Raw genomic sequence first — 25,253 nt, forward strand, 5'->3', positions numbered from 1 at the left:
TTTGAAGTTTGCCACTGAACATCTGACTGATTCAGAGGAAGACTGGGTGAATGTGTTGTGGTCAGATGAGACCAAAACCGAACTCTTCGGCATCAACTCAACTCGCCGTGTTTGGAGGAGGAGGAATGCTGCCTATGACTCTAAAAACACCGTCCCCACTGTCAAATATGGAGGTGGAAACATTATGCTTTGGGGGTGTTTTTCTGCCAAGGGGACAGGACAATTGCACCGCATCAAAGGGAGGATGGATGGGGCCATGTACCGTCAAATCTTGGGTGAGAACCTCCTTCCCTCAGTCAGGGCATTGAAAATGGGTTGTGGTTGGGTATTCCAGCATGACAATGATCCAAAACACACGGCCAAGGCAACAAAGGATTGGCTCAAGAAGAAGCATATTAAGGTCATGGAGTGGCCTAGTCAGTCTCCAGACCTTAATCCCATAGAAAATCTGTGGAGGGAGCTCAAGGTTCGAGTTGCCAAACATCAGCCGCGAAACATTAATGACTTGGGGAGGATCTGAAAAGAGGAGTGGGTCAAAATCCCCCCTGAGATGTGTGCAAACCTTGTGGCCAACTACAAGTAACATCTGACCTCTGTGACTGCCAACAAAGGTTTTGCCACCAGGTACTAAAGCACATTTTGCAAAGGGATCAGATACTTATTTCATTTATGAAAATGCAAATTAATGTATAACTTTTTTTGTAATGCATTTTTTGTTATTGTTGTGTCTCTCACTGTTCACATAAACCTACCATTGAAATTGTAGACTGATCATTTCTTTGTTAGTGGGCAAACTTACAAAATCAGCTGGGGTTCAAATAATTTTTTCCCTGACTGTATTTGCATCATATGTGAAGCTTTAGCGCTGACAAGTACAGTACATATTTACACCACGGTGCAAATAGTTTAAGTTCACCGCATTTGTTCTTGATTTGAGACATTTATTAGCAGCAGATGCTGGTCATGACTGAATTGCCTTTGAGTAAACATACAGTAGAGCTGCACTCTGATCTTAAAAGTTAGCAACAGAACCCCATAAGTGCTGCATATAATCTGGGTTCATGCAAAAGCAGGAGAGCTACTCTCTACTCTGAACTGTGTGTGAGGAAGTAGGTTTGCAATTTGTCCTGGTAATGTTTGCTTATTTAAGTCTTTGACAAGCTATTACAGCACGCACTCAAGACCCATAAACACTTACTCTCTTTAATGTACACTGTTAAACTGTGTGACAATTTTTGTTACCTGATTTTTTTAAAACTTTGTGGCCTATGGCTTGGCTGCAGTCCCAAATCAAAACAAATGTGTTTTTAAAGGAACAGAGCCATATTCATGCTTACCAAAACCAAAGGGGCTTAGAATCTCAGAGGCTTTGTAAATGAAATAACAGGATGTTATTATTGAATATTTGCTCATTTGTTATGCAGTGAAGTGTTTTAATGAAGCACATTCTGACCCTTAGAAATCAATCTTACTGTGTGTGTGTAGTCAAAAACCCAAATCAATGCCAGTCAAACTCCAACATATGACAAACTCAAACTTCTGATATTCATAAATGAGCTATTTCTCTAGAAGAGCAATGAAGCAGATTAATTTGAATGTCTGTGATTCCATTTCCTTTCTCAGAGACTTGGTACCACACGTCTTCTCTCTGTGCAGATGCCCTTTGGCCATATGCTACCTCTGCTCGGACTGTGCCAGAGGGCTCTTAGCCTTCTCCATGACGAAGTACATTCTGTGATTAAAAACACAGCCCTTTGAGGCTTGCTTCAGCCTCTTTCCCCCCCAAGTCTCTGAACTGCAGCTATGTCTGTTGGCTGCATCTATTGCTGCCTTGCATAAAACAAACAACAAAAAACAACAACGTGAAGTTCAGTTCATAGCTGTGTGGCTTTCTGATCTGTTTGAGCTGGCTGGCTCCTGACACCGTTTGCAACACAAGCTCCACACTCTGTTTGGAAAAGAGGACTTGTGCCATTCAGCAAGATTGTCCCCTTTTACTGTGCTCAACCAGATTCAGGACAAACCCTGCTAAAGACAAACCTAACACACTGTTAAGCAAATAATTATCAACTAAAACTCTAAGTACATTCAGACATCTGGTTCAGACTACAGTGGAAATAGGGCTAGTCAAGAGGTTTTCAACTGACTGTGACCCAGGAACCACCATTTTGACTAAGCAACCTGAGAAGCACTGGTGTATAGTGGATAGACGGAATGGGGACAGTTTTAATCCTGAAAGTCATCTCGGCTTTTCTAAATTTGTATAATATGTATAATTGCATGAATTTGATTATTTACCATGACAACAACTAATATAATACAAAACATCTAATATAACTGTGTAATAAAATAAAATAAACTGTGATTCCTATAAGGAAACGACATTATTAAATACATAGTCAGGGACCTCCTGCAATGCCTTCACGAACCACCAGGGAGCCGCAGACCAGACCAAACCTGAGCACAGGCATTTGCTCAGGGATGAGAGGATTATGTTAAAGTAAAGCACACATCCCCAACACCTGAATCCTGCTCCTGACACTGATGTTCAGGCTGACTGGTGTGCAGCAGGGCTCAGCCATGTTTGCTGACATTGTAGAAGCAGTTACACTCGAAAAGAGATTTCTTTCACGATTACCAGGAGATGATTTATTTAAACTCTGCTGCAGGTTTGTTTTTGCACTCTGTGGGCTGGGAGGTTTTTGTTCTCTGTGAATATGGCAGATGTGAACACCAGACCTGGTTTAGGGCCACAAGGTCTGCAGGTTGTGCTGACAGTGGAAGAGCTGTTATCACAAATGGAGGGCTGTTTTCCTCCTCACAGCGTGCTGTCAGTGCTTGATGCAAGCACACGTGATTGCATCTGTACGTGTTCTCCTACAAAATGGCTCCTGTCCAGCATCTCAGAGCGTCTAATAGTGTGTGACCATCTCATAAACATTACATGCTGTGTAAGATTGTACTTTTTATGCTAAACCGGTCAGTGTACCTCACCCCTAAAAGTTGCAGTGTTTGAGTTTTCCCATGTGAGGATTATTAGCCGGTGATAAACATGAAAGTCAGCAAAAAGTTTCTTTCAAGTTTAAATATTAGTCTGAGAAGCAACTTTTAGAGGAAAGTCAATACTGTTCACTCAAGTTATAAAGCTCGTCAGATCACTGTTGAATACCAGCTCGAATGGTGATCAATAACAAGATTCTTTTTGTTGGTTGAGAGAAAAATCCTGAGTGTTCTTAGTTTTCTTCATGTATCTTTTGTTTTCTCTGATGGCCTGAGATGCCGAGGGAGCAACTCCTACTCAAAAGACTGAGCAGATGCCTATAAGGAAGGGAATGCATCACATCTACTGATCAATATGTGCTGCTTAGGGCTCGCAGGTTCACAGAATATTAAGCAACCGTGGGAAAGTTATCCTGTCATGTTCAAGGTGAGGAGAGCTAAAGCCAGCAATTATCCCATCCTCCCGCCTACAGAGCAAAAGCGGGTTTTTAATGAAAGGAAAATCAAATCCATTAACAAACCACCTTCATTTGAAAACCTGTATTTTCTATGGTCAACTCAATTTGAAGCCATAATGTGAACAGACTGGTTTTCACATTTTTACTCTATAAAAGAGCTGGTGCTGTTCACTTGCTAGTGTTATTTGATCATCTGCAAACAGAAGCTAACATGGCCTGACATCCAAAAACATACCAATTACACATGACTGGAAGGGTCACCAGTAACCTTTTGGTTGCATGTTGATTTTGTTTTGAACGCTCCAGCACGGGTGGTGGCAGCCATCACATGTTCATACATACTGGGGCCAAACCTCACAAGCTTGGCTTCAACCACTTTTTATAAAAACATATGAGAAGAGAAAGTAAAGTCCAGCTGCTGGGACACTGACTTGCTAATCTGCCTGGTACAGTTCAATGTAACGCAGGTCAGTATAGTCTTTCACTATGGCTGTTCCACATGTCACTCAGACCAAAGACAAAAATCTCTAAAACATCCAGTGAAGCTTGTTGCCATTGTTGTAAGACAATCTACTGTTTTGTGTTGGTATTTTAATCCTAACTGCATGAAGACACATTTCAGCAAGCTCACGTCTGTCAACGCGACCTGTGATGCTTTCTGCCAAAGGAGCAAAAGAGCCAATTTTAGCAAGTGAAGTTCACTTCATTTTTAATTGTTCCCCTCCTGTGAGCTAAGATACCACTCCCCGTAAAGCTAAGATGGAGGAATTTATAACCCCCCTGGCCAAGCGCTGCTGTAAAGAAACGCCAACTGGGGAATATTTTCACATCTCTGGAACGCAGCATAATGAGCAATGCCATCCCCGTCAGACAAACTACAATCTTATCAGAAGCCATGTTAGGATGAAAAACACCCATGGGGATTTTAGTCAAGCTGTACCAAAGCCTCATGGGTAAACATGGTTAAGACAGCAGCCTGCTTACATGTATAGTACATCATTGACTTTATGTGTCTCTATAGTAGGCTGTGTTCCAGCTCCCAGAGTCTCACCAGCCTTCCATTAGTCTGAGCTGTCTCTGTCAAAATCTCTCAGCATCCCTTCGCCTCTTTGAGGGGAGCTGAGCAGAGAACCTCTGACAGCGAGCGAGTACCTCCGCTGTACACATCAGTGATACTAATGGGGACTGAAGGCTGGTGTAAGGTGGCATGCATGTCAGAGTTCACTGGGGTATGTGGGTGTGCGTACGGGGTACCCAGAGTCAGGATTACACAAACGGGTGCATGTGTGGTTGCTCTGCGGCACAGAGATCAATTCATGTCGCTGCAGCAAATGGCGAGACCACCGGTCTCCTCCCCCAGCACCATCTGCCTCCTCAGTGCCTATTTGTCACAGTACATCCAAGTGTGGCCATGCCCTCGTTTAACATTGAGCAGGAGTACAACTCAGGGAAGAACAGGAGGAAGAGAAGGAAAGACGGAGAAAATAAGGGCGCTGACAAAGACTGCAGCCCTGGGGGCGAACAGTGAGAGAGGTGAACGGGAGTTTATCGGAGGGCAAAGACAAGATATATACACAGGAGACATCCTGGTGACTCAGCTGGCTCAGGTTCAAACCACATACCTTTGTCACGTCTGCTCTCTCTGCCAATCTGTCCTGCCTTTATGCAAAGGCAAAAGTACAACAACAACAAAAAAAAGGTATCTTAACTTAATCCTAAAATGATACAAACAAACAGATGCATTCTCAGTGTGGCACTGACTTAGAGGAATATCTCCTAATTTAGCCACTGAAAAGACAGGTGTTAAAACTAGGTTCCTGCCAAGAGGTACAACAGGGTGAACGTGTTATTTCAAAAAGCTGAAAAATAACAGATAAAATTAGCAAAATGTATTTCGTAAATGACAATCACATCCTGCAGGTCTGAGAGTTTAACTTCATGCATTTGCCTATGAAAGTGTACAAACGGAGACGGAGGGCGGGATGTGCCAAGAGCTTTCTGATGTTTTGGTTTGGTACACAAAGATCATTTTTTACTCTTCCATGTAAAGAATGTTGGTTATGAACAAATGTTCATAGATCCAAACTATGCATCCAACTATGCTTTACTTACAGTGGGAAGGACACAGTGAATACATTGTCAAGTGAGTGGGTGACAAGACATGAGAGCAATGCCACTCAGTCTCTCTGTCTTCGTCTCTCTCACATTCTTGGCAGGATAAAACCTCTATTCAACTCAGTGGTTTGATCATATTTCACGCCTGTGCACCCGCAACAGCTGCTGTTCTGTCCCATTTCACCCCCTTTGATACGTCTTTGTGTCATCAATAACGACGTGGCAGTCCACACCGTGGCTCTTGTGCCACCATGATGCCAGTGATCCAGTTCAACACCTTGTTTCTATATACTGAACCTTCCTACCTAACCATCACATATTGTTGTCCTGCTGTCAGCAAAGAGGGATGCAAAACTGGTGGGCCTTTTATTCACTTTGACTGACATATAATACTCAATAGTGCCATGTCACACGCAAATGCACGGCCAAAAGAGGGATCACAGCACAACAGTGGCGCTTTGAAAGGAGCACGAATAAAGCGATAGCCTAACGTGAGCATTTGCACTGTCAAGTTGCTGCAAATAAGAGCTCATGTGAACAAAGCCCCTGGCTAGCCTGAAAAAAAAGACCCCAATGTGTTTGTGGGACAAAGTATTTCTACTTATTTGTCCGCCTGGGCGTGTGAGGCCGAGCTGTGATTGAAAGCTCTCCAGAGTCTTGTTGCCATTTTGGAAAAACACTTCAAAATCACAAGCTGCACTGGCTAATACAATCAGGTATGGGAGTGACAGGGGAAGGCCATTAACTGGCAGACAGTTTTCTCTCCTGAGCCTCACAGGGTGCACACTTGAAATTACAGGCCACAAATATGTTATTATTTCCTTCACACACCTTAACAATCCACATGACTGTGTGGAATGGCTGTGCCTGAATGTTTTGACAACATTACAACCCAACTTTAAGCACTGTTAAAGAGTTTAAAATCAGTGATAAACACACATAACGGATTCATTTTCTGCAGTTTCTAAGTGTGCGCTGTAGGCATGAATTAGGGCTGCATGATAAATTGTGAGCATGATTTAGAACTCTGTGCGAGGGATCTCTGTGCTAATGCAAACACAGCAGAGTCATTGTTACGTGAGACTGAGATCACACAGGGATCTAAATCACACTCACAAAGCAATTTTATTGTGCAGCCCTAGCATGAATACAAACTAAAATGTTTTGTGATCATAAATGAACTTATAGATACGTTTAGTCACGTCCAACGAGCCCACAGACCTTCAGCTCCTCTTGCTCCTCTCAGAAAATGACCTCAGCAGGGGGCTGTAGGAAGCAGGAATTTGTAGATGGGGCGTCAGGGGGTTAAAACCCCCTTGGAGGCTCTTCCTCTAAGAATGTTCAGTCTTCCACAAACTTCCTGTGAGAAGAACAGAAAAAAAAAAAACATGAGAATGGGCAACAACACAAGAGGACCAGCTGCGCTGCAGACACCGAGCTGAAAAACCTCAGGGGTCTGTCGATTTCGTTTTAACGGGGCCACTGACCCAGAGCCCCCGTGGAGACGGGCTCCATGTCCTCTTAGTGTAATCTCCTCAGTCACTCTGCTGTCATAACACCATGGCTAACACAAGCAGAGGAGCCCTAAATGGAGCCAGATGTGCTAAGTTGTGCTGGTTCACAGGCACAACATGGCGTCGACAAGAAAAGAGCCTAGAAGCTTTATGGTCCTGGAAGACTGCCGGATGATGCTTTAATTGTTTTTCCCCCCTTATGATTAAAGTGTATACGAACTCGATATCAAAGTATGTATACTGACAACAAACACAGACAAGCCGTGAGTTTATGATTACTCAGTTCCAAACCTCCGCCCACTCTCTGTGTCTATATACCAAGTGCGAGCTATCCAACAGTAGACAAATGTACCATGTGGTGTAACATGCCTACGCTGATGATAAACTGCGTGGGCATCCAAAACTTGTTTTCACAACAATATGGCAATATGGAAGAGAATATTGCACAGAGTAGTGGGGCTGATTTAACTCGAGATGTCTGCAATGCAAAACAGTACTCAGACTAAAGCAGCATGGTAGAATAGCACAGGTGAGTAGAGGTGACCCTGCTGACACTGTAAATAGCCACCCTGGTTACCCCGGTAGTACCCGTGTAACATTACAGTACAAGCTTCTCAGGTTTTATGGAAGCTTTTTGTTTCATGTTCAGAAGAAGCTTGCTTTACACTTTACACATTTAAAGTACATTAAAGGAAAATTACACTTTGGACTTTTCAGAACGCTGAAACTTTCTTCATTCGTCTGGAGCTCGTCCCTGCTCTCAGGAGTCTTACTCATGGAGCACAGCTGGTTTTAAGGCAGCGCTACTCTGTCATTAGCTCACCTCACCAACTGTACTGTCATCCTTTACTCAGCCTCCCCACAGAAAAACACAATCACACTGAAGACGATTCATGACAGATACATTTCCTGCTAATCCAAGTTCAGCACCCCACACTTGCAGGTCAGCTCTAATGACCAGCAGTGACTAATGGCAGCTTGTCCATGGATTTCCTCTAACCAAGCTTACCTCCTATTAAACAGGCGCACTGTTTAACCTGCACACATACATCTACACCCACATGACGCTTTAATGCAGGAGGGGGATGAAGATTGCGACTGCAGAGTGAATCCTCACATCCTCAGCCACAGCATGCTCAGCTCACTGACTCACTCGCACAGCAGACGAGCAGCATTGCTTTCCCAGTCCCTCATGAACGAGGCAGCTGACTGCAGCTGTTGTGAGCTCAACACCACTGCTGACTCCCATCATGGCGTCAGACAGCCCCTGAAGGCCTGTAAATACTTAAAACCCCAGCCTTCTGCAAATTAAGCAGTGCGGTGGGAGAGCTTTGGCATGCTGGCTTGTGGTGACTTAACCTGTGTGTTGTACAGACAGATGCAGCTTTGCATTCTGCTAAAAGTCAGAATGCAAATGCTGGTTACTGGGAAGGCTGTGGCCACTGTGCCAAATCACACCAGGTCTTAGTCATGGGAAGTGGCCTGGTGGAGCAAGGAGAGTGATGTCACCTCTGAATATATATTTAAAAGTTACTAAACTCCATTACACACAACCAAACATGCATCACAGTGTGCACAAATGTGGACACAGCTGCTTGCCTTCATCACCATCCACCGGACTGGGAGGTCAGCTAGAAACAGCATTTAATAAAAATGTTTATTCACAAATACACATATCAAGATTGGTGACAAATTAAACAACATCAAGTGTAGTAAGATGTTTGCCACCTGTCTATATGTGTACAGCTGCATCTAACCATTATTTTCATTATCAGTTTATCTGCTGATTATTTTCTTGATTAATCTACAAACTCCAGTAAAGGTTGCTGCTGAATTATGGCCCAGTCTTAACCTCCATGAACTTGACAGCATGTCCTCAAAAACAACATGCAGCCTGCATAACAAACATGATTAACAGCCTCTGGCTTCGAGGTGAGATAAATTAGGATCAGCAGATTCATTCAAAGAGGAGACAGGATGATCTAGTGTCTGTCTGTTAGATGTGGAGGGTAGCGAGGAAGCATAATGACCCATGAGCAAAAAGGTTTTGTTGCTTTGTGCAGCTGGAACAGAGCACGTTCCAATATCGACTTCAGCGAATGAGATCAGCTGGGGGGATTGTTATCAGGCTCTGCAACTTCAGAGCTGGGGCTATTAAACTGGGTGTTCATATAATGCAAGTGAGATGAAGGATAATGTTGCTGTGATTGTTTCATTGCCACACTGCGATCATGGTGCCCCACTATTAGTGGCATCCTATAATTTCTAATTTCATTTTCCAGAAATAGTCCCGCAGAGAGGCCCCCTTATCCTGCCATAATAGTTCTGAGGTGAGCCCCATTACCCAAATGAGCTTTCCAGAGTACAGCATTCTCATTAACATCACTCACACAATCCCTCATCTCCCCTGCAGACCCCATGTACCACCAAGCCAACATCTGACTTTTAGGATTGTTGCATCTATTCGACCTCCCCTGGGCAAAGTTGGCAAAATCATTCCTTTAATAAAATTATCACAAAATCCACCCCCAAAGAGACTCACCCCACACAAACTGAGAGACCACATTCTCATCTCCACTCCCACTGCTCTGGATATTTCCCAGTAGGGCTTACAGCTCTCACTGGGTTGTGGTAGTGATCAATGGCCCCTGGCTGCTGTGCTGTGGGGCCCTGGGCTCCAGGAATGGAAGTATTAATAATGCAAGATCCAGGCCTGTCATATCCTCCATTAGCAAAGAGGAGGCGGGAGGTCCAACGGATGACTGATTACTAATTAGATTAATTGCCATCTTATAAAAATGGAGGCAAATATAATGGCCTGGGAGCCTGACAAATGAAAAATACCCACTGAAGCTGTTTAAATACAGGACTTCTCAGATTAGGAATGCTTGTTTCCCCTGAGATGAGTGTGCAATTCAGGATAGAACAGCCTGAGTCTGTGTAATAAACAAGAATTCAATCAAAGTCCAGCAGACTACTCATTACCTTTAAAATGACTAATAAATTGCTCAATTCTCTGCAGGCCTCTCTCAACGATGCACCTGTTTATGGCAAAAGAAAACAACTGCACTGACCGCAGTGCGAACTGAAGAAAACACTGGTTTATTTGACGTTTTCATTTGAGACAATTTCTCCCTTCCAGCCCAACATTTGTGTCTTGTTAGCTATTGCTATCTGGCAAACATGACATGATAAGGTCCACTACTCTCCAGTTTTCGTGTAATATGTGTAATGATAGTGTTGCTGAACGCAGCCATTTGCCAAAGGGTGCAGAGGTGTGTGGAGATTGAATTCCACTTTATCTCCCTGCTGTCCTTTGCAGACAAGGCTATTAAAACACATATCAAACCTGAGGGCTGCAGAAGAACTAAGAGTAATGTTGCTAATTGAATCCATTAAAACTCATCATCAGCTTCTAATGTGTTTTCTGTTCAAATTTAAATGTTGTTTAATTCAGTAATTGTTGATCTGGTTCATTTTAAACTCAAACTGGTTTGCCTATATTTCAGACTGATCACTGCTTTTGATTAAACATCAATTACTGGCCACTTACTGTAGTGTCATCGCACAACCTCCCACATGATGTGATGCATTTTGTTTCAGGACGTATTTACTGCGGTCTGTGGGAAGTTGTACCTTTAACTTTAATTATCCTTGGTTTTAATCAACAATTTAAGTGTCTCCTGTTAAAAAGGTTGTTTGGAGCATTTCCATCCTGATATTAAAATGATCAGAAAACACTAACTACTTTAATAAACCTGGCAGCAGGCCTAACAATCATTCAAGCCGTCAAAATGACTGCTGCAATTATTTCTGTCCACAACGCGACTTCATTCCCAACAAGTGGTGAGGCAGGCATGCATGTATGAGTTCCTGAGTACCAAACTAATTGGCACATTGGTATGGCCATACTCATTACACACACCCACACTCAGCACAAATAGCCTCACACATCTGAAGGGATAATGCCTTCCAAACAGGGAGCTGTATTATTTGTCTCAGCCTGCCTCTGCACCAGCAGACCATGGCGAGTCGCATCCTGCTCTGCTGGCCAACCTAGAGGGAGAACTGTCGCAGCATGCAGTGACATGTTTAGCACAATAACTGTGCTGTTTTCCACTTCTGGAAACAAATTATTTATTTGTGAGAAGCATGTAGAAGACACACAGTTGACCCAGCTGCAAAATTACAAGGAAAGGCTTTTATGCTGTCATCCATATCCATTTCACCACTGATCACTGATGACCATCAGAAACGGGAACTCATGTCATGAATCATAGCAGACTGCTCTCTCAGTATTTTTAACAGTGAGATAGGTCTTTATGCTTTCTCGTCACAAATGAGTTCTTGAGGGGCTATGAAGATAGAGTGTGATATTAGATCTCTTAATTATTCTGATCTTCCATCCTGCTGGGAGGCAGTTCTGAGTCAGTCCCTCATACAGTATCTGACAAAGTTCATCTGAGCTGAGCTCCACTGCTGCAGGAGCAAATGTCTAAAGGCAGCGCTTTGTTTGACTGCCATCACAGGGATCTGATGGCACATCATCCCACAAGACAATAAAAGCAGCACATTCATCCAGAACTTGGAAACTGTCAGGTTTTGCCGTTAACCTTTCAGAAACGCAAACGGGCTCACGTACATTTTGTGGCCAGTAAGAGCCAACTTGCTGTAACGTATGAACTTGCACGTTACTGTTACTACTGATCAGATCTGTTTATCTTGTAATTCTAATAAAAACACAGGACTGGCACAGTGCATAATCTCACTTGTCCAGGTTATGCTGTGGGGACAGTGTAAAACGTGCAGCTCCAGTTTGTTTTCCACTTTGAGTTGCATCTGGCTCGACCTGTACCTGCTCTCTTTCTTTTCTCCTTCCCTAAGCCCAAGCCTGCCTCCCGCCTCCTCCTCTCAGCCCCTGTGGCTCACTGCAGTGATGACATGCTGTGCTAATTGAAAGCGACCCTGACTCGTCCTTTTCCAAACTGCTCTGGCTGATGCCCCATTGTTTCCCCTCTGTCGGCGGTTGACAACTGGCCTTTCGGCTGCGGCACTCTGCGGTGTGAACTTCGGCCTTGCCGTGTTGGCCTCTCGCCTCTCTCCCTCTGTAAACACAAGACCAGGTCCAAAGCCACACACAGTGGGAAGAGTCTGCAGACTGCACCTTCTCCTCCTGCAGTAAGGCTCCAAATGTAGAAACTGTTCTGGTGAGAACTGTTTCAGAATAAAGGGAAGCTGTCTTCATGAGGTTAAAAAAAAACCCTGCTTATCGTTAGGTTGCTTCATGCAAGTATAACTGATGCATAATATTATTTACACAAACAGAGGTATACAATTTGAAATTCAATGAAGATGCAAACGATTCTGTTCCAACATGCTCTGTAAGCTCTGAAGGACAAAAGCACAAATCTAATAGATGAGCTACAGCTGCAGCACAGACAATGTGATTAGATTCTCCTCATACTTAATTCCTTTATCAAACAGCAGTGATATTCCACTAAAACAAAATGTGTGTACCTGCAGTGTTTCAAGAGAGGCGAGCTGCTCTTATCACCCTCACCGAACAGGACTGGGGCCCATAATGTAATAGCCTGGCAACGCGCTCATAAATCACCTGAAGGGGCTGTATGCCGCATGCACTGACACTCCCAATCTGCCAACCTGTGTCTTTATTAAAGAGCACATTATACTGAAAGGCGCCTTTCTCCCCACAATTGCCCTGTTATAAAAATCTCAACTCATATTTATGCAAACACAAGGATACAAATTCTGTCCTCTGCAGGCAAAAATATATTTCTCAGAGCTTTAACATACAGAAAACAGTGTGATGAAAAGTGTGGCATAGTCAAAGACTGGCATTGTTTTTACATCTCGTCACCCTCCCTCTTTATAATTACAGCAATTGTCTCCCTCCCACTGTGAGTGACGCATTAATTTGGACGTATGAGTGTCTATTCATATCTGATTTGCCTGAGTGAATCTTATTTGAATCTGTTACGGACCAAATAGCGTACACAATAGTGTGTGATGTTGCGTGTGTGTGTTTGTTCTGCTTTGTTGATACGTTGCATTTGTCTTTTCTCCTCATCCCTCCACTAACTTTGACAGCTAAATTGGAAAATGTCAAAAGTAAACGTCCTGTGAGCTGACAAAGAAACAGCAGTGATGCAACATGTGGCAGCACAGGCTGCGTATGTTGGCAGAGAGGAGACGTACAGCCGTTCAGTTTGCTCAAATCAGGTCATTTTCGAATGCTGAGGGGAAATTAGTCTGTAAATTCTTGAAGAAACTCTTGAAGATCTCAGCCCTAATTAACAACCAGTGAACCTTTTAACAAGCCTAATCTACCTTGGAGTCCCTGAAGAAGGGATTTTATTGTGTTCTCTACACTGCCTCAGCAACAAGTGCAGAGGCTCTCAGCATGACTGGAGTCTGACACAGGCTCGGAAGACCTCGCAGAATGTTAACACAAAAAAGTAAAAGTCTAAAAATTTTAGGCAAAATTTAGAAAGACCAAAAATCAAATAAGAAAAAGAGCAGTAAGGCCCTGGGTGTTTTTGTCTTGATCTTGAAGGCCTACTTACTCTAGAACGAGTTAGTTTCTTGGTTGCTCACTGTCTGTGGCTCCTGTAGATGGACAAAAGGAAATGCTTTAAGGGAGGCCGAGACAGGGAAGAAGTTAAGAGAGATGAGACCTGGCTGTTGTTGGTAAACAAACGAATTTAGTTTAGTTAACTAGTACGTAACCGGGTGCAGATGTTGAATGTGAAGTAAATTAGAGCTTTGTACACCAACGCTATTTATCAGTGTAAGAATGCATAATACATCACATGTAGCGGTCTATGTTAATATTGGACTACTCATTCTGCATTTAATGAATAGCCTATGACATATTTTATGCCCTTGTCACAGTCCAAATATTGTTTGTTTTATGCATTTTTAATAAACTGATGAACCTGAGGTATGAAAGTAAAGTATGGAGGAGGCTGTCTGTGTCTACGGAGACAGATGTGTGGCCACCAGCCAAATATTGCACAATACAATTTCGAAATAACTGGAGCACGGCTATGTTACATGGCCCTATGCGTTACAAAAAAAAAAGAATGATCGCATTTTTCTTTAGATTTATTGGCTGTGAAAGTGTAAATTTGACTAATCAAACTGGGGCTGCTTGACAATGTATAGTACATTTCATTTATGGAGTAAACATTCTTGGGGGGAAAAAGTGTGATTGGAGTAATGCGGGGGCCTGTGCCCCGGTAGAACTTGATGTCTAGAAACGCCCCTGGCCATCGCTCTGGTTGCTCTGATGCTTCTCTTCTACAAGTGTACAACACAAAAACCCTGCTTTTTGCCGGATGTAGATTAGGAGATAAAGAAAATCTGCAGATGAACTAAATATGATCATTCAGAAAGACTTGAGACAAATTACAGCAAGATGTCATGTTGCATTTCTCCATTAGTCTAAACTTACAGGGTTGACTGTGGCTTCTGTAATCAGTGTTATCATCAGTGTTCCATTGCTCAGCTCAGCCTAAAGAACGCTGCTTGAGTTTTTATTCCCCTGGACAAAAGATTTGACATTCACATATGATCCATACAATTGTATACATCTTGTCAGATCTCTGCCTCTATGACTATTTGTGCTAATTAAACATGGCTAAAAATTGTGCAGTCTGCCACAGTGCTTCCAACTAAAATCATGAACAGGAAAACTACTAAATCCCTTTCTCCCACTCAGGTCTTGCAAACACAAGACATACCCCCTCAGTAAACACCGGGAGCAGAACGCATCCTGCAAAGAAAGCCTCGGTGCCAGGAGACTGAAAGGTAAACAGCTCAAAAACTCTCAGAATAGAAGTTGTTACACCCTAGAAATAAAACATTAAGGAACAAAGGTGTGAGTCAGGGCTGTTCGTTTCGAGGTTGTTCCTCTCCAGACTTCTGTAGCTGTAATCTGAGCAATAGCAGCAGTCCAAGGCAATTTCTACAGACTGTCCTCACCCACAGATGTAGACCTCTCTCTGGCCACGTGAACACTGAGCCTGAAAAGTGTCCAAATCCTCCACAACTTTCTTGACCCTGATTTTTTTCTCATCAGTGACTACTGCAAAAAGCTACATGGAATTACATTTATAAATGCAAATAGGACACTGTGAATAAAAGGTAGCAAACAGGATCTTCAGACATGTAATTTACATGTCAGACCAAGTTTAAATGCATGAAAGCTGACATGACTGTAACCTGTTAGCTAAGACAGACGTCAAAGCACAAGCAATGTTGGAATAAAAAAACAACAAGATTAAACAGTAAATTAATCGACTTGGTTGGTATCTGGTCTGAAACCCAGACCTCAAGATGACTGCGTCATTTAAGCCATGGTCACAGTATGTTAAGTTGTACCTCTACTGTACCTGATTAAACAGCAACACCAGTATCTGTTTAATACATTCTAACTGCAAGACAACAACCCAGCGCAGGACCTTCTCTTACCCTCTGCTTTAAGAGCTGTTTGTTTCCATCAGTTCAATGACAAATGTACAGGTTTTCTACATGTTGTAGGCTACTGTTGAAATGTGCTCTAAAACAAAACAGATGTGGCATCTCCTGTTATCGTGGCTCTGCTTGTGCATGCATTCTTTACATCGCTGGAACACGATAAGTGCAGCAGATAAAGTTTGTACCCTAGAGAACAGACATGATCACTCACCCAGACAAATTCATGAATGAGCAGTAATCTCACATGGGCCACAGTGCCGATCGCATGACCTGTAGCAACCCATCCTTCCATTCCACCTGGCCACTACACATCCTGATTAAAAACTGGTTGGCAGCGGACGAGAGCTTCCGCTGCATCTCGACAATGTATCTCAACAATACAGATCAAATGCAGCTGAAGCTGCGCCTCCGTTTGTTTGTTATCTTGTCTGATGCGGAACGTACGACACGCAGACGCACAGCGAAGGAGAGCGAGGCAGACAGGTAATCCAGGATTACAGTGCCGACATGTCATTTCCATGGATGTGTTATTCCTACTCACTCGTCTTTTGTGTGAAATGTAGGGTGCAACCCCATCTGTCTGCTCCAAGCTCTCCTCTGGCACCCATCAATGGCGCACCGTGGACCAGCATAGACGACAAGATAATGAGCTCCTGTTGCCTTGTCAACGTTATCCTTTTCCCCCAACAGCCACACTCTTAAGCTCCTGTTTCCCCGTGTGCAGAGGTTTTTAGTAAACAAGGTGTCTGTGTGGTAAATGAAATTTCATATGGTCTTAAAACCACAGACACAGTCCAGCTACAAGTAGTTTGACATTTGCTGGTGGGGGGATTTAACAGCTGTCAAAAAAACCCTCATTTTTACTACAAAGTAAAAAGATATTTCAAAGACGATGGAGGCAGAGGTCAGAGTTCAGGCAGGCTGGTAATAACTGCTCTGACAGATAGTGTCCTTTATGTGGGAAGCACCAGGCGGGCGTCCCACACTTGTCCCAAGTGAATCACTAAAGTCATTTAGTGCTAGAGAATGTTTTAATAAAGTCATATTTCACTCTTAAAGAATGTTTTCAATTCCGAGTGCTACCTCTCTAACAACTCAAAATCAGGTGGGGAGCTTTATCTGCTTGGAAATTACAGATACTCATCATGTTAAAGGACTTTAAAAACAAAGTCATAGACAGTTTAAGGACAGAAATGATCAAGTGCAGCTGTTTTGTTTTAATACATTTGAAATGTTCTTCATGAGTTCTTCTCCTTTTCTGTTTACTATGTCTTCGATTTCTTTTGTCCATGTTCCCCCTTGTTCCTCCCCTCACTCCTATGCTGTATTTATCTGTGAATGTTTTGTTTGTTCGTCTATTAAGATCCCCATTAGCTACTGCACAGCAGAAGCTCTTGTTCCAGGGGACATGACAACACATTGTAATACAAGTCAGTTGCAAAATAATGGCATTTGACAAAAAGACTCACGGGCTCCAACTGAATCTATTATGATTTAACACAAGTATTCATAATTCCAAAGATTAAATGTCTGCCATTTTGGCAAGGAATCCCAAAAAAAGGAGATTTTGATCTCAAGAAATAAAAAAAAACCCAAAAAATTAATTTGAATACCTACAAGTAAGAAAATCTGCATATTAGATTTTACTAACCTCAGTGTAGTAGTTTTTGGTAATTTTGCTAAACCCTGCATTCAGCACCAATCTGTCTAAATCCAGGTGTGGGTTCATAATTTACCAACCTCATAGGATATTAGTGAGTATGTCTCAAGACCTTTATATACTCATTTGTCTCTTTTTTTCAATGAAAAAAATGTTCTTTTCCATTTTATTTCTGCTTATATTACCTTTAATAAAATCTGTTAAAATAAAGCAACTTCTGCTTACTGTTCCTTATTTCTTTGGTGTTTAAACATCCATATATGTGGATCACTAAAAAAAGGCCAAGTCTCTCAGTCTGAGGCAGAGGTTTGAGACAATTCACAAAAACAGTGGTGCCCGGAGAAACTATGGTCACATTTTCACTTTGTAATCAAGGCCAGTTTAATATCATCTGTAATCAGAATTAAAAGCCTGCGATTTCAGGTAATGCTGAAAGTTAAAGTCCACACAGAGCTATACCCAAAGTGCACTACAGCAGACTAGAGCACAGAGACACTTACTATTCAGAATTCCAAGCTTGAGTTAAGTCACAGCTGAAAGCATGTTTTATTCCAAATGTTTCTCCTCAGTTTGCCTTCTGGTTTCAGGTTAAGGCTCCTCTCTCCATCACTCATCAGTGTGTCTGGTTCGAAGGACAGACTGGCCACATTCCTCCTGTATCTACGTGTGCATCAAGACATTTCTTGCAGCGTGGCATTCCCACCTCTACCTGTGTGTCACTGTGGTGTCTAACAAGCGTGTCAAATTCCAAAACACACACTCACGCACTGTCTGTCATGATGAGGAAACTATTTTCAGCTCAGTCATCAGATATGTCAGCATCTGTTTTGTTTACCAGCTTTGCTATAATCACGCTCTGTAATGACGCCAATTTCCTCTTCGTCTTCTGAAGAAAATTTCCAGACTCTCTTTAAGGGCAGCTGAATTTCTCAGGAACAAATGTTGTCTGGTTTAATACCATGTAAACTTAGCAGTCAGGTTTCACTCTCAATATTTATACTGCATCAATATATGTATTATTTCACTTAAATGTCTTTTTTGAAGACAAGTTGCAAAATCAGACCTGACTTCCAAGACATCCTTCCCTTGGTATAGTCAGTGTTATTTTACCGTAACTGCAGCCGAATAGTTCTGACACAGCATTTGGACAAGCTAATGTTTCTCTCCCACTCTGCTCTCCTTCCCTACTGACTCTATTTCTGTTTGAAAAAAGTCAAACATTTCCTTTGCAAAAGCAGCTGCTAAAACAAAGAAAGGAAAACAGAGAACTTGCTGATGTCTACGAAACACATTTTCTTCTCTGTAGAGCTCAGTCAAAGGCAGAAAACCTAACCTCTCACCTGGTTTTGCAAGAAAAAAAAAACTGGTTTTCCACAGTCTACACAGCGTGAATCAGAAATTATTCCAAACGTGCACATGACCATCAGGAATAGGGCAAATGTTCAAAAGGAGAGCACGAAGCTATACAAGAAGAAAATGTTCAACACCGGACTGCAACAACTTTGGCTTCACAGACCCTTCAGCATGAAGAGTGTTAAGAGCCTCACACCAAAAACTCTGCTTTACTTTGCCCAACACTGGGCAATAAATACATCATGCCAGTGATTTTTGACCTCCATAGAGCATTTGCCAGCTGCATGATTCATAACAGTTAAATGAAAAGGTCTGACCCCTGCATGTCTCTATGGGGAGGGGGGGGTTTGTTCAGTAATGACTGAGGCTCAGCCCCATGTCAGCATGAGGGCTGGTAGGGTCATGAGATGGTGCTAACACCCACCTCCATATCGTGACCTGGCACAGGCCTGCGCTTTGGAAGGGAGGCTCATGGAAATCAGTGGGGCTTGGCCTGGCTTCACTCCTGCCTCAGTTTGCTAATGGCTTTCCAAGTTTGGGGCTGCCATTTGTCAGCTTGACTGATGCCTGCGCCATGAGGATCAATCTCTTTCAATCAGCCATCTCTTCACCATCAGAGAAAAAGTACAGTGCCCCGGCATGTTGGGCCAGAGCAGCATGGATGTGCGCCCATAATCAAACACCCGAAATGAAACAAACAAACATATACACACACACACACACACACACACACACACACACACACACACACACACACACACACACACTTAGGCTAAATCTTCAAACTTACAAGTAGGCTAGGAAGCATATTGATTATTGTGGGGATAAAGATACACATTTACTGCAGCACTGAAGTGAACAAAAAGAAAACAATTTGGCACTCTTATGTTGTACATAATAGAAAAACATCAGGCGCGGCCAAAGATCACAGAGAGCAAGAAAGGCTGTTGAGACCGGCTGTTCTTATTTCTGAAAGGTTTTCAGTGGCTTATGGAAAACCAGGGGCCCGTCTCTCCTCTCTCAATGCATTAAATGATTCTTATTGAAGACTTGCAAACAGAATCCAAACAGGAAACATTTAACTCTCTCAAAAAAAAAAGAGAAAATTCTACCTACGGGGCAGAGAGAAGGGGCGGCAAGGAAAAAGTGACATAAAACCGAGAGCAACAATGTGACGAGAACAGCTGAGAGAGGCTGTGGGGCCCCAGGTGAGCCCCATGGTGGGGCATTTCACAGCCCTGTAGGCTGACTCACACCAACAGGTCAGCTGGAAGAGCCGCTGCCAAGAGAAACCCAAGAACAAGGTGCCAGGCTGTGCCTTAACACACTCTAACACATGCACACACATAAAAACAGTACATGTAAACACACTTCCCTGCATCCACCACAAAATAATTTCCTTTTCAATCTGCCACACAACAACCGAGCCACTGTTTACTGACCTTTACCATGGCGCTTTTCACCAGGCAATCACTTCTTTGGCTCGAGGCACAGAAACAGAGCTGCGACTGCTTGGCTCAGTGCTGTAAATCCACCATCATACAGCTGGCTGTCGTTCATTCACAGCTCAGGATCCACACTAGGATGCGTGGCTAACGCCTGGGGGAGGGAGCGCCTCCTTGACAGCCACCATGATTGGATCATCAAAGAAGACAACTTACTGTTATAACCATCATTAGTGCAGTAACAAATCAATTAAACGGAATCACGGCAGTAAAGGCTTGTTTACGGGAGTGCCTGAGACACGTACACAGTCTGCATTCCCAACATAACGGTGGATGGTCACAGTCTCGTTCAGACTGGAAAGTGACCGCTGCCACCCAGTTTCACAGCTAAAACATGCTGGTCTTGAATTCCATGAATTAAACATAATGCCCTTAAGCAATGGCCTCGTAAATTTGAGTATACCAATGAAGTAGGGCAAACTGAATCCTTACAGAGTTTGGAAGGAAAGATTTAGTTTGCTATCCCAACAGATCCCAATGACATTCTGAGATCTTTAAAAGTACTGATTATAAAATCAGTACTTTTAAATCACAAATTAATCGGTTTAAAATTGCAGGTCATAAATGTTTTATTTAGTGGCAGGTCTCAACAAATTACTGACACTTGAATCTTGGCACTGCATTTCATCCCTGGTTATATGCTGTTTATAATAATGTGTTGCAGGCGGCTGACATGTAGCCTGGTTAGTTCTGCTTGACCAACAATCCAAAATTTAAGCAACCAACACAAGCTGCAAATCACATCTGATAAGCTAAAATGCTGATCACCAAAATGGCCATCATTTCACTTTCTGTCAGTCAGCCAGTGTTGTAGTACTCGAGTTCAGGACTCAGACACGAGTCCTAATTTTCAGGATTTGTGACTCAACTTGAACTTGAGCACTGATGACTCAGACTCGAGTACTGACTGCATTCAGACTCGGAAGCTGGAGACATGGACTCAGGACTTTTTTTTTTTCTTTTTTGCAACAGGCCATAATAATTTGGCATAAGATACTGACACTGATATTCACACTTTACTTCTAAGTAGTGTGTGTGTGTGTGTGTGTGTGTGTGTGTGCTTATGAGTGCACATGTTTGTCCATAGTGTCACACAGTAAGTAAGAACTGGGTTACGTGCATAGCTGCCACTTTGGTCAGGTCTCCTGAAAAAAGCGAAATCCTGACCTTGACAGACTATCAAGGTTAAATGACAAATTAAAAATTGCACCCTCTCAAACAGACTGACGTGGGCTTACTTCTTTGAAGACAGTTATATGGACTGTCTAAAAAGGATGCTCTCCAGTCTTCTCAGGGTGGCGAGGCGGTCGTGGTGGCTCTGCAGCTGAGTGAATGCTGGTGACAGCAGAGGTGCTATTTGGCTGACGAGCAGCAGGGAAGCAGGTGGGCAGGCTGAGCCTTATCTGCCAAAAAAACCAGGGTTACACCACACCTCCTGCCGCAAGAACTGCCACAACTCAGTGACAACATGCAGAGAGAATGAGAGTGTAGCAACAGGACGGGCGAGACAAGAGAGGCAGAGATTCTGGGAGGAGATGAGCAACACAGGAAAAAGCAGAATTGTTAGATACTGTGAGCTGTAACAAGGTCTATTTGTAGAGAAATCAAGAGAATACAGGTAGAGGGAAGGGAACGTAATAAAGCACTGCAACTGTTAGGGATGTTCAGTCTCATTATGTTTACATAAAGTTATTCAAATGTAGATTAAGGATGGGTTTCATTTTTGATACTGTTCTGATAGTAAAGGAATACAATAACCCAGAGGAGCAAACAGTTTTTCTTTAAATCTCTTTTCTCCTGCAACTAGATATTTGTTTTTAGTGCATTTTAACATCTAAAAACAAAGCGTCCATGCAAACATGTTACCTAAAACCGGCAACATTTTCTCATTCCCTGATGTAGGTCAGGAAACGTCTGATCAAAGATTAAGGGGGACTAAAGAAGAATCTGACTAGATTACCTGACAATCTGACACGCACACACTAAATCAATATTTAGAAACACTGTTGTTTGACATCAAGCCCAGTCATAAAACAGTAACATTTCTGAATACTCAATTGTGAAACCATTTGAAAACCAGATGAGAGTTACTACTAGATAATACTTAACAAAAACACTATATGATACTTTACATGATGAAGTGCTGACCGAGCAGCTCCAGACTCGTGGTCATGGAGCTCTCAATGCATGAAAAACCGGATTTTCAGCCCCATGAACAGCCACAAACTTGACTAATTCCCAATAGTTTACAGCCCATGAATTCCACGTTTGTGGGCCTAAAAATTATAGGCGTGTTCTCTGTTAATCCTTTGCACTGTAAATTATCAAGTATTAAATCATCATGATCAAAATATACAAAGTTAATATGAACAGCTGGTAAAATAAAATATTATTATTAAGGTGAGCATGAATGAATGAATCCTATTCTGCTTTGCCTTTGTGTAGCTCACAGCATTTTTGTTCATATGTGAAAGCCTCCCCTAGACCAAGGGGCGGAGGGGTCAAAAGCCAAACTTCTGCCAGAAATTCAAATTCCACGTCATTTTCCGGGAGTTCCCCGCAGTTTTCTGTGCTGCCTGCAAATTCCAATGAACAGCTGTTTGCCTGAACTTCCCTGGCAATTTACAGTGGCGCTTACTTTTCATGCAGTGTATGCTGGGCTTTTTGTGAGAAAGTGTGGATGTGAGACCTCACATTTGACTTTAATTGAGACCTTGATTCTGCCACCTACTACTAGAAATTGTAGGATAGATATGGTAAATGTTACACCTGTGTGAGGAGCTGATAATAACTATGAATGAAGCCCAGAACAAGAACTTTGTCCACCTAAATGTTTCATTAATGCAAACCAAAGTCATGCTTCTTATAGCACACAAAAAGCCTCCAGGTTTGTCTGCTACACATAAACACAAGCTGTACTTTGTGCAGTGTGACAACACTACAGTGGTACCCCGTCTGATGGATGAAAGTGCCATGTCTGCAAGCACGTCTGTTACATAGCAGGGAGCCTCCCCTGCAGCCTGTAATTCATCATCTGACAGTGGGATGGCTGCATTCATCTTAATGCATTACAGACCCAAACGGGTCTGAGGTCGCACACTGCTGCCATGAATCCCCATCATTCTAAACAACAGGGAGAGAGGAGATCGCTCTGGATTTTTGGGGAGGGCATAGAGGTATAAGCAGGACAATACTGTCAGTTTAATGTTTGTGTTGTCTCCTAATAGTGCATGCATCAGGATGGGCCAGTAATACAAACTGATGTGAATGTTTTACCAATGTTAAAGGATTAATTCACACAAATAATGCTTTAACACTGTGACAAATGGCTAATGAAACATTTCTTTGCATTCATAAGCTTACTAATCATAAGGAGTATTAAACAATGTTGTACAATGTCTTGTGTGGCTCGGGAGGAACTTTCAAATCAGAAGATGTTATGTAGTGTTATCAGGGTTATCTTGTGCTCAGGCAATGCACATTTATAAAGGAAACCCTGTGGGTACATCCCAAGTCTCTTATGAGCACCACTGTTTCCCTTAGTATGTCTTTTCCTCGTCTCAGTTCCACCCATGTAAGGATGTAAGGAAACATGAGGAGAGAGGACTCAAGGAAACACCTTATTAATGACATGAGACGTCCTTACCTCAGATCCTTCCTCTGAAGTGTCTAGTCACCAACTGATTTCTGATAAAGGGGTGTGTCAGTTCACAATATAGTCCACAAAGGATGGTCTAATGTGAAAATATAGGATCCAGAAATGTTGGAGCTTTAGACTCACAGTTCTTCTGCCTCTGCTGATTTGATTTTGATCATTTTTGTTTTAAAAACATTTCTCACAAGACCCCCAATTTAATGCAAGTGTGACAGTAAATCACTAGAGAATTCCCTTCAGTGCTCCAGCAATAAATAAGCAGCACAGCATCACACTGCCATTTGTCCAGCATGACATTATAGACCAGAAAAAAAGAGAATGGTTGAAGTACCATGATCAAGCGCAGATGTGAGCAATTTCACCTGCTGCTGCTCAAGTTTGATCACGTAACAGTGGTCCTGCTGGATATAGACTGGACTGCTGTGTGAGGGCTGTGCAGGATCAGTAGCCTTCACACTTCACATAGAGAAATTTAAATGTACAGTAATGCAACACAACCATGAGGACATCTGAGTCAAGTGCACATAAACTATAGCTAACAACATAACAAACATGCCTTCAAGCTGTGTATATTTACTCACCATGACTGAAGGCGCCCTTGATTGAAATCAGTTTATGCTAACCCTCTACAGTTGTTACACCAAAAGATTACTACTAACATAAAATTGAGACATGAACATTGAAGCTCACAGAGTGATGACTCCTAACTATGCATGAGGATTTGTGTGGATATAGGATTTCCTTGAAATACACTACACATGCATGCTCTCTCTTCTACACAGGCAAAACTTTAGGATTCATTCTCCACTTCAAATACTACACCATGAGGAAGTGCACAAAGCCTGAAGGAGCACAGTGGAAGCAGAAGAGTGCAGAGAAATAAGTGAAAGTGTGTGAAAGGGCTGAGAGGTCACAGTATCACACACTCGAAAAGAACTATTCTTCTTTGCTGCAATAAGGAATTTGAATTCCAGACATTTCCTGTAACACAACGCTGAACTTCTAATCATGGTGTATGTAAGGTTTAGCAGTCTATGGAAAATTAAAAATGAAGGCATGATGAGAAAATGTCGGGTGAAATTAATTCTAGCCCTCAAAACCACTTTGTGACATTGTTTCAGGTTACTTTTTGCATCATTCTGCAAATCACGTACACAAGGTAAGCAGTGTGCGGCGAGCTTTGTCATTTACAGCCTATGAATTATCATCAATATCTGATAGATGGACCCAGTATGTTCATTTTCCCCAGCTAAATAGTTTAAAGACAGATCTGAAGCCTACACACTGTTAATATAAGCACAAGAAGATGTTCAAGATCGGGTGACTCAAGCAGAAACCGCTGCCATAAGAAGTACACCTATGTTAATAGTCTGTGGAAGAAAGGAAGTGTCAGTGATAAGTACAATCAAATTAACTCCAGTAGGATACTGCAATGTGACAGTCCCTGCTACCTATGGCACTGAATTACAAGGCACTAAAGTGTTTTCCTCAGAA

At 42.5% G+C, this 25,253-nt stretch overlaps 1 protein-coding gene across 7 annotated transcripts in view; it reads right to left on the reverse strand.

Moving 5' to 3' along the window:
* The window catches only part of sema6cb (semaphorin 6Cb), a 155,037-nt gene that overhangs the window by 82,603 nt on the left and 47,181 nt on the right, over positions 1-25,253 (reverse strand). For 5 of the 7 annotated variants that reach the window (XM_020615486.1, XM_020615488.1, XM_020615487.1 and 2 more), the window contains one exon: positions 6,795-6,933. The exons of 1 other annotated variant lie outside the window; for it this stretch is intronic. The gene's annotated coding sequence lies outside the window, so the exon portion shown is untranslated. Of the gene's footprint in view, positions 1-6,765; positions 6,934-25,253 lie in introns of all 7 variants that reach the window. One more of the 7 variants, XM_020615489.1, reaches the window with a different exon arrangement.

The sequence above is a fragment of the Monopterus albus genome, unplaced genomic scaffold, assembly GCF_001952655.1.
Source record: "Monopterus albus unplaced genomic scaffold, M_albus_1.0 scaffold166.1, whole genome shotgun sequence".
Lineage (NCBI taxonomy): Eukaryota > Metazoa > Chordata > Actinopteri > Synbranchiformes > Synbranchidae > Monopterus > Monopterus albus.